This window comes from Sus scrofa, chromosome 17 (assembly GCF_054392235.1).
Source record: "Sus scrofa isolate SSC_HxYL_T2T_F1_AM1 chromosome 17, Sscrofa_HxYL_maternal_Yorkshire_Landrace_v2.0, whole genome shotgun sequence".
Lineage (NCBI taxonomy): Eukaryota > Metazoa > Chordata > Mammalia > Artiodactyla > Suidae > Sus > Sus scrofa.
In genome coordinates, this window is record NC_139399.1 from 7,782,731 (window position 1) to 7,789,108 (window position 6,378).

A 6,378-nucleotide genomic window follows, 5' to 3' on the forward strand; every position below is an offset into this window, starting at 1 on the left:
CCCTGAACTGAACTCTTTTCAGGGGCCAAGATGGTAAATTTTCTGTTATGAGTATTGATCACAATTTTAAAAATCAATATATAAAGAGTCAACAAACAGAACAAAAATCTTCGTATTATTCTACTGTTTAGAAAGCAAATTTCCTGGCATCCTGGCATCCTGGCATCCTGGCATCCACTCACTCTGTGTGCTCCCGTTTTGCTAATTTCTTTTTTTGCTTTTTAGGGCCAAATCCACAGCATATGGAAGTTCACATGGTAGGGGTCGAATCGTCCGGAGCTACAGCTGCTAACCTACACCACAGCCACAGCAACACAGGATCTGAGCTACGTTTGCCACCTACACCCCAGCTCACAGCAACACTGGATCCCTGAGCCCCCGACCAAGGCCAGGGGTCAAACCCACATCCCCATGGATACTAGTCAGATTTGTTTCCTCTGAGGCACAACAGGAACTCCTATTTTGCTTATTTCATCTGCTTGTTCACTGGTCTGTGACAGAATCTCACCGCATGAGAGGGAAGCTAAAGATCCTGTGGTCTGGAGTTCCCGTCGTGGCGCAGTGGTTAACGAATCCGACTAGGAACCATGAGGTTTCGGGTTCGATCCCTGCCCTTGCTCAGTGGGTTAACGATCCGGCGTTGCCGTGAGCTGTGGTGTGGGTTGCAGACGCGGCTCGGATCCTGCATTGCTGTGGCTCTGGCATAGGCTGGCAGCTACAGCTCCGATTAGATCCCTAGCCTGGGAACCTCCATATGCCATGGGAGCGGCCCAAAGAAATGGCAAAAAGACAAAAAAAAAAAGAAAAGAAAAAGATCCTATGGTCTATGTTGCCCCTTCCTCCCACATTATAGATGAGAAATGAGGCCCATTTGAACCAACAGATCAAATCTAATTTAAGGTTCCTAGTTTTAGATGAGATTTTGTTTACCTGGAGGAAAGAAGCACATCAATGTATGCATTATTGGTAGCAATAACCGTAATATTAGTAGCTGTCAGAATAAAAACCTGTAAGAACAACCTCCTTCAGCGCCCCTGCCCCCTCAGGCCCTGGGAGAAAGGCTGAAGAAAGCTGAGCCCAGCGTGCATCACTCTGGCCTCTGGAGAGTGGGGCGGGGACAGACACCCCAGAAACTGCTGCTCCAGGGTGGATGAGCAAGGGGACATGGACTGGAGTGCTTCTGAATCCTGTCCTCCTCTCCCTCGTGTTTTAGGCGACCCACTTTCACTCCAGAACTAACTCAGACAGTTGAACGCTATTTCACCAGAGAAGGGATATTTTACAACTGGGTTGTAAACTGTCATCAGGGGGCTCTCAACAGGTTGACATAACCTCCCTTGACCTTGGCTGAGTGGCGCCTTTAGAAGGTGCTCTCCCTGGAAACGGGTCTGCTGAACATATGATGTGATCATCAGGCAGGGCAAAGTCCCAGGAAAGGAGGCACAATTACATTTAGTCACAGAGGGGCTGTTAGAAAGTAAGAGTGGGGAGTTCCTGTCGTGGCGCAGTGGTTAACGAATCTGACTAGGAACCCTGAGGTTGCAGGTTCGATCCCTGGCCTTGTTCAGTGGGTTAAGGATCTGGCATTGCCGTGAGCTGTGGTGTAGGTTGCAGACACGGCTCGGATCCCACATTGCTGTGGCTGTGGTGTAGGCCGGTGGCTATAGCTCTGATTGGACCACTAGCCTGGGAATCTCCATATACCAAGGGAGCGGCTCTAGAAAAGGCAAAAAGACAATAAATAAATAAAAAAATAAAACTGTTAAAAAAAAAAAAAAAAAAAAAAAAAAAGAAAGTAAGAGTGGGAGGGACCTTAGCCATCTGGTCCAACCCCTCATTTCACGGATAAGGATCTAAGGACAGAGGCACTGGAGGTGGGGCAGCAACCTCTCCAAGACTGCCAAGCCAATCAACAGTGTCTGGGAATGGAAGCTGGACCATTTGCCAGCCAGGGTCTGGTGTTCTTTCTGCCACCCTATTCCACCTGTGCCAGGGAAGCAGAGGGGTAGGGAGAAAAGAATACACTTTAGAACCAGGCTCCACCACACACCCCATCTCTCTCTTAATGGCACTAAAGCTTTGGGCAAGTCATGCTCTCTGAGACTCAGTTTCCTCATCTATAAAATAGGCATAATAATTCTCACCTTTCAAGGTTGACATGAGGGTTATGTTAAAGACACGTGTGAAGTGCCAACACAGTTTCTGGGAGAGTAAGTACCGCCACAAACAGTAGCTAGGATTTATTACTATGCTTTGGGCCACTATTTATATCTGAGCATAATGCATTTCTAAATGCACTGTGGGTCCTGCTTGTTGGATGAGGTCAGGCAGGTCCAGAGCATCGGAGGGAGGGGCTCCAAAGTGGAAGGAAGGGTGCACAGAAAGAAAGCTGCCCTACCTAGCGGAGGTGCCAGTAGTTCCGAGGAGCTCCGTGGAGCTGGCTGGCTCGTGCCCAGGGCACTGCATTCCTCAAGATTACCAGACACCTATAATGGTAATTAGACGGTTTCCAAAAGAAAATCAACAAGAGCAGCAAAGAATAGAGCCCTTACACTTTCAGGCTGGAAAAAGAAGAGGCTGCCTCCCATTGGTTGGCTTGAGGAAACGGGGCAAATCAATCTGGATGTGCGCTCCAAGCATTCATAAATGACGGTCCACAGAGCTCCCAGGGTACACAAGGAATGCTCAATGGCTTCCTTGTCTCTGGACACAGCAACATCAGCCCAAGCCAGTGGTCCTTAAAGCCTGGCCCTTAGATCGGAGCATCAGCAGCACCTGGGAGCATATTAGAAAAGCAAAATCTCCAGCCCCTATCTTGACCCACTGAATCAAAACCTCTTAAGAAGGGCTCCAGGAGATTTTACCAAGCCCTCCAGGCCATTTTTTAGGTACATACAATTTGAGAACTACAGACCTAGGCCATTTCTCCAAATTTCCTGATTGACAGCACAGTGGCTATCAATCTTGGATGGACAGAAACAGTCCAGTGCCAAAGCAATAACCCAGAGCAATTAAGTCAGCATCTCTGGGATTGGACCCAGACACCAGATTTTTTAAGGCTCCCCAGGTAATTTCAATGTGCAGCCAAGCCTGAGACCCACTGATTTAGAGCAAGAGTTTGAATGAAGCAGTAAGTCATTCATAACATTTGTGCGTGAGAGTATCAATCAACTCAGAATGCTGAGAGTCAACCCTTTCTTTGCTTAGAGTTTCTGTGTATGTTTTTCTCACCACCATTTCCTCAGTTGTCCTCTGCAGGTTCTGAACCCCCAAGAGAAGTTCTGAGGATACTTATCCCCCCTATTCATTCGCCTTCCACTGCCACCATCTAATTATTAACGCTATTGAAATCACTGGATAAAGTTTAGGGAAGGTCCAAGAAAAAGGCTCCATTCCTTCCAGGTTCTTAGGATCCAACTCACAAATTTGCAGATTAAAGACAATTATGTTTTTGTTATAAGGGTGTCTCTGTCAGGTTTTGTCTATAGTGTTCTTGTTATGTTCATGCATTTTATTCAGCTTTTGGTTCAGATCAGCACCAAAGCAGGCTAATAAGACCCCATCTGGTTTAAGCTTTTTTGGCCTTTGAAAGATGCAAACATCTCACCTGCCACTTAGCACTGGAGAGAGTAGATGGTCCCCACCACTCTCAGCTGAGGGAGGGAGGACTGGGGAAAAGAATCAATATTTTCCCCCAGTATCCTGTGAACTGCACTGGAAGAAAGCCATTGAGCAGCCTTAAATGACACTTTGAGGTCGTAATAAAAATATTGTGTTTTAAAACAGAGTAATAGCATAGTATATCTAAGATATCATCATAAAGCATAGGCTTATGCTTTTAGCTTCAGATCAATTACTTGGAAGTTTTAGAAATCTCCAACAAGCCCAATTTAGAAGTATGTTCAGTTTGTAGAGTTAACACTCTTTAGTCTGCTGACATAAATCAAATGTTCTTTCTCAGGGTGCCATCTCTCACAAGGTCTCCAGAAGTTCTGAAACTACTCTGTTTAGAGAGAAATGGATATTGAATATATTTGTTCATGTTTCTCTGCACATATTAGACTGACAAAACATCTTTTTTTTTTTTTTTAGGGCCGCACCCCTGGCATATTCTCAGGCTAGAGGTCAAATCAGAGCTGTAGCTGCTGGCCTACACCACAGCCAAGCAGGATACAAGCCGCATCTGTGACCTACACCACAGCTCACAGCAAGCCTGATCCTTAACCCACTGAGTGAGGCCAGGGATCAATCCTGCATCCTCATGGATACTAGTCAGATTCATTTCCACTGAGCCATGATGGGAACTCCTGACCAAACACCTTAATCTCTCTAGAATGTTCCCACTTTAGCACTGAAAATCCCATGTGCACCTGAGACAACTGGTCTCCCTGTATCCTGTCCAGATCTCCTTGCTCGCCATCAATTTCTTTATGAATCCTCCCTTCTATGTGACTTATGCACTGCCTCATCTCAAACCATACAATGCAAATGCAAATACACTCATTTATTTTCCTGGAGTTTCTACTTCTCATCCTTCTTATTGCCATCACCACACTCTCTCTCCATAGGGATAACTCCAAAAACATCTTGTTCTTTTTAATCAAACCACCAGAACAAGTATGGAAAAGAAAGGAAAGTGATTCGTGTGTTTCAGGGCTGAAACTAGACAAAAGAGTACATCATAAAAGTTGAGTGCCTTTTTATTCAATGACATAAATCTTTATTGCATATCCCTTAAGTGCCAGATACCGTGCTGCACTATATCCACAGTAAGACAACGCCCAGATAGCAAGCTATTAACTGGGACAAATGTCTCCCTTCATTCAATAAGACTCACCGGCATCTGAGATCTCCTTGTTCCTCAACTTTCCATGAAAACTGGGCAAATGCATCTTTGGTTTTTGCCATTCCTTTTTTTTTTTTTTTTTTTTTTTTGTCTTTTAGCCATTTCTTGGGCCGCTCCCGCCTCATATGGGATGTTCCCAGGCTAGGGGTCTAAGCGGAGCTGTAGCCGCCAGCCCACTCCAGAGCCACAGCAACGCAGGATCTGAGCCATGTCTGCGACCCACACCACAGCTCAAGACAATGCTGGATAGTCCACCCACTGAGCAAGGGCAGGGATCAAACCCGCAACCTCATGGTTCCCAGTTGGATTCGTTAACCACTGCGCCACGACGGGAACCCCCGGTTTTTGCCATTCCTTACCTTGGGCTGCTAGTAGCAGTTGACCAAATCCACTGCCAATTTGTTCTTTCTAACCTCAGTGCAGCTCCAAAATTATTATAACAAACTCAGTTAATTTCTCACAGCATTTCTCTAAATGCTGTCCACACTAAAGTTCCTCCGTCCACCCATCATGTGGCACATGACTTTGTCACCTACCTTCCTGGGTTTCACATCATTGGATGGAGTTCCAGTTAGCTTTCACCTCCTACCTTAAATTCTCTCAGGCGCATCTTGGTCCTTTTCTCTTACCCTGTTGTCTTAAACAAGGAAATATATTTTCTTCTCTCTAAGATGTCTTCCTTTACCCTCTGTCACTTCCTCTTTTAACATGATTCTTCCATTGTACCCATCTGATGGATTTTTTTTTTTCTGCCTTCTGATTTCTCGTCAACATGCAAATGTGCTTACGTCACAATTACTCAGGAAAAAATGAGATGATCTGACTCCACTGGAACTATGGAATTCCCACACTTTCCCTCCGGTGACTGCGCCCCCATCCATTTCTCCCACCCATCTCTCAACCCTCTGCTAGCTGGGGTTTGCTCCTGTTGCACTATAATTTTCTCTCCAGTGGTCCTGATAAAATGACCTGTAAAATGTGATGCCTCTTCTGAGTTCTCACCCATCCCAGCCCCTTGGCATCATTTGAGGGTGTTGTTGGGATTATATTCTTTGATGTCTCTCATGTTATAAACCCCAACTCTCCTGTCCTTCTCTCACTGGACCACATCACCTCCCACTGCCCGCTCCTCCTATAATGCCTCTCCCTGTCCCGCTCTGGACCCCATCCAATGTCACAGGCTTTTGCTACAGCTGCATTCTGTTGACCCCACATCTATATTCCCACTACTGAACTTCCTCCTGAGTTTTCTATCCTATTTACAAACACCTAATGGGCAGCTCCACATGGCAAAATCCAAAGACCCTCAAACTCATTATATTCAAAATTAAATTCATGGTCATCATTTCTCAAACCTGTCTCCCTGTTTTCAGTCTCAGTTTCTGAGTCCATCCTATTAGAAACTCCTGCATCATTCTTTACCTTTTCCTAGTCTCCAAGTATTTGCTAAATAACATCTGTTACATTCATCATTAGAACTTTTTATCACAAATGGCAGAATCCCAACTCAAACAAGAAAAAGGGATGTATTA